Source organism: Panthera uncia, chromosome B4 (assembly GCF_023721935.1).
Source record: "Panthera uncia isolate 11264 chromosome B4, Puncia_PCG_1.0, whole genome shotgun sequence".
Taxonomy (NCBI): domain Eukaryota; kingdom Metazoa; phylum Chordata; class Mammalia; order Carnivora; family Felidae; genus Panthera; species Panthera uncia.
In genome coordinates, this window is record NC_064809.1 from 83,201,001 (window position 1) to 83,205,506 (window position 4,506).

The 4,506-nt window shown below is 37.0% G+C and overlaps 1 non-coding gene across 1 annotated transcript; it reads right to left on the reverse strand.

Annotated features, from left to right (window-relative positions):
- Positions 1 to 505: 505 nt before the first annotated feature.
- LOC125920509 (U6 spliceosomal RNA) lies at positions 506 to 610 on the reverse strand. Its single transcript, XR_007457098.1, has one exon. It is a non-coding gene; the product is annotated as a U6 spliceosomal RNA (small nuclear RNA).
- Between the last annotated feature and the right edge of the window lie 3,896 nt (positions 611 to 4,506).

Genomic DNA, 4,506 nt, shown 5'->3' on the forward strand with positions numbered 1-4,506 from the left:
TGTATCATGTCTTTCCTACATAAATGATAGAAAATCTATTTTAATCAACATTAATGTCCATGAAATTGTAACTTTGCTGGTGTCCATTAGCAAGGATGAAATAGATATGTGAAATAGTTTTAAGAAAACAAAGAATTTAAGGGAAAATATAGCAAATGTATAGGAAAATGCAGTTTACTTCGAAAGTTAAATGCTTTGGAAAAAATACAGGAAATCTCAGCAATGTGCTTGGGGCATAATATTGCTAGCAATCCTGGAAAATTCTCCAAGTGTAAGTACATTCAAACATACTGTTGTAAATTAGAAGACTTTCTACTACTTCCCCAATCACAGCATATTATTATATTATGAGTAACTAGCTAGGTAGCTATTTTAGTTCCCTCTTTTTAAATATTTTTTCTTATTGTTTTAATCTTACAGAATTATGGTTTGATGCATCATTATTAAATTTTTTGCTCACTGAGAGTAATCCAATAATTCTTAGTGGCAATGCAGTGGGGCTGGATAAAATGTAGATAGATTTAGGTTTACACTCTTGATTTGTGCAGGGGCCATGCTAGTCTTCTCTGTGTCGTTCCAATTTTAGTATATGTGCTTCCAAAGCAAGTACACTCTTGATTTGCTACTCCTTCGCAAATATCGTCGACTTCCAACTTCCTTGCCAAAACAAAATAAAACCCAAAACGCTCTGGCCCTGAGTGAACCCAACTATCCACTTTCTTTTACCTGGATTCATATTGCATCTTATGGAATACCTTATGGAAGGTATTCAGTCACAAAACCAGGCTGACTGGTATCACTGTAAGTTACTTCTCACAAAACGCAAATGAGGACCGACCACTACATGAGCATCTATTTCACCCTTCGCCTGTAAGCATGCTTTCCCAAGTTCTCTAGCCACTATTTCATACACTTTAAAATCTCCCTTTATCTCTTTCACCACTACCATCCCTGCACCCTTTAGTCCATGCCTTCGCCTTGTACATCACGTAGGTAGAAGTACTCAGATAAGAAGGAATTCACTTTCCTACCAGGAGGTCTGCAGTTCTTGGCTTAGGCTCTATGTCAAATCCCATTTCTTCACTCCCTAGTTGTGCGACCTAGGCAAATCGCTTATACTTCTTGCACCCATACATAAAGTGGCGATAAGAATACCAATCTTAGAAAGTTATTAGGGAGGTTAATATATTAATCAAATTAATATATATTAAGATAACATTCATATAACACATACGTACATATAACACATACTTACATATAAACACAATGTACATATACATTGCCACTCATCAAAAATGATAGTGTATAGCAAAACAGTGTTAGCTGTCACCATTGTTGTCCTTTATTATTCCCTCCGTTTGAATGGGAAAAGTGTCCTTTCTTCTGCCAAAGTTCCTCCACCTGTTCTCATCTTCTCAAAAATGTTTATCCTCCCTTTACCTATTATTTTTGGCAGATCATTAATCCTCCTTTTTGTACTTTTCCCATTAGTATTTGAATAGTCTCTACTACAGAGCTCTAAAAAGTATGCTCCTCTAACTCCAAATCTCCAAATTTTACCCTGATTCCCTATGTACTTTTACTGTCAAGATTTTTAGAAGTAGAACAGGCCTGAAACTGTCCCTGGGGTTTGATCAAATGGAGAACACTGTTCTCTCCGCACCTTGTTGGCCCTTGCTGAAAGACTCAACGACTGACCATCCCATCCTTGAAATTCCCTCTTTCCTTGGTTTCCATGACACCCTGACGCTTCTGATTTCCTGTATGTCTCTGGCTTCTCCTGCTCAGGCTCACTTCCTGGCTCCCTTCCTGCTTAACCTGTTGGGCTTTCTTTGTTTCTCATTCTAGGCAGTCTCTTCAGGTGAGCTCTATTATCGCCATGGATTAAAAAAAGATCTTTGTGCTCAGGAAGCCCACCCGTATATATTTCCACCAAAGCCCCAGGTTCCATATTTCAATCTTTTCCTCTATAATGTTTCTTTCCTCAGCATATGGCCCTCTAGTCTCTCTTCATCCAGTTTCTAAACGACAGAAAGTTAGAAATCATTTTCTACATAGCTTTGTCATTACGTCTTCACCCCATCAGTATGAAGCCCTGCTGATTCTAAATCCAAACTTATTTTTAAAATTACTCTCCATTTCTACATTTCTGTTGCCACTCTCAATTAATTTTATGACTTGTTCTCATTTGAACCACACCACAACAAAGCGGGTCTATTTACAGAACACCCAGAATGATCTTTTAATATGCAAAATGGATCTCTTTCTCTGTCTTTTGACATAGCAGCATTGCCAAGAATCTTTGATTTTGCCATCAGAGACCTCAGTCATATGGCTACTGATTCCAGCATCAGTACCATTCACTCCTTGTCCTCCATGATGGCCACACTGTCCTTCCAGTTCCTGTAAGTGCAAGTTGTTTCTACCTCATAAACTTTTCACATGATATTCCCTCTGCCCAGAATGCTTTTCCTCTCACTTTTTACATTGTGAATCTTACTCAGACTTTGTGTCTTAGCTCAAGTGTCACTTCTCTGGATAAGCCTTCTTTGAGTTCCAACTTAGATTTCTCCTGTTATTTTTGTTCTGACAGCATTTATCACAAATTATGGTGTCTCTTAAGCTAGTCTACAATCTCCATGAGGGCAGAGACAAGGCATGCTTTGTTCAACCTCATATTCAGTCCTCTGTAGCCTTTTAATATGGAAATAAATATATACGTACATAAATGGATGAATAAATATGAGTTTATCAGCAAGGTACCTAACCTCTCTGTGTCTCATCTATGAAGTTGGTGTAAGAATTTCTCCCTTACCAGTTTGTTCTACTAACTGATAGAGCAAGTGCTTATTGGTTAGCATGAGTTTGTTTCAAAAAAGTATTGCTTCCTGGGGCGCCTGGGTGGCTCAGTCGGTTAGGCGTCCGACTTCGGCTCAGGTCACGATCTTGCGGTCCGTGAGTTCGAGCCCCGCATCGGGCTCTGTGCTGACAGCTCAGAGCCTGGAGCCTGTTTCAGATTCTGTGTCTCCCTCTCTCTCTGACCCTCCCCCATTCATGCTCTGTCTCTCTCTGTCTCAAAAATAAATAAACGTTAAAAAAAATTTTTTTTTAAAAAAGTATTGCTTCCTCTGCTCCATCCAAGCCAGCAACCTAATATAGTAGAAAAAGCTTTAAAGTTTGATATAATGAATTGTTTTTTCAAATTTTCCAGTTATTATCTGTGTAACTCAGATAAGGTTATTTAACATCTTTGAGCTTGTTCTCTTATCCATAAAACTGATATAATGATACCTATTCCCATAAGATTATGGTTAGGATTATATTAAATTATATGTATAAAGCATCCACCATGCAGGCATTTTATAGAGGTAAATCCCAGTTCCTAAATACCCAAGATACCATATATAGTACAATTTCCCAACATGTTTATCCAAATCACATCTGGTTTTCACACTTTTAAGCTAAAATGTTACTTCGGAGGACACATAAACGTGAAAAGTATGTGTCACGTCTCTATCTTCAGAAGGCATATGAAGCACCTGAGGAACTTAATCAAAATGCAGACTCCAGGCCGCCCACTCACTGACATGTTATTTACTAGATCTGGAGTGAACCCAGGAAATTGCATTTTGATAAAGCCAACGGAGTGAATCAGATGTTTCATCAACTTCATTCTGAAGACCAGGTTTTTAATGCATCTAAATCTGAGACAGAAATATTTTCAACCCTCCTAGTGTTTGAGTGAACTATGAGTGACAAATGAGTGTAGGCTTTCTCAAAAGGCCCATTATTTCATTAAGCCTTGAAGGTTTATACATGCTGCTTTATAAAATGAACTCAATGTTGAACTTAGGAGGTATAGAGCAATTCCCTTCCCAAGGGCACTGTTCGTAGACTGTAAGTAGGTCTTCTAAGTTGTACATAAATCTTAACTTCTACATCTGTGCTTACTCTCTTGGAGATCTATCCACCAATGAAAAGAGCGATATTGTGGGTTTGCATAAGTTTCAGAAATAATGCATTTCCTAAACAAAGATTTGCTATTTTGATAAACCTGAATTGCAAGCTTATGTTTTATAAAGGACATACATTAGAACAAGCATTGCTATATAGTAGTAATCATGGGATATAAAAAGATCAAGGACAAACAAAGGAATAGTGATGTAAATAGACATTTCATGTAGTATTTTGAAAAATTTCAAGAAGGTTGCAAACATCTCTTTATAAATCAGTACCAAATACACCACTGTATTTTTCTTTTAAAATGATTTATATTAAATATTTTAAATCTCAGTGGCTTCATATGATAAACCTATTTGGTTGTCTCTTTTTAAAGCCAAAAGTGAAAAAGAAAATTGAATGTTAAGTTACTAAGATACTCAAGACATAAAAGCCTGTAAAAGCTGTAAGAAATATCCCGCAGGTGCCACATGCATGTAACAAACATCCCAGAGATGTTTTGGCTTTTGTAGAAATACTGATTTTTGCTTACTCTATAAAATATTT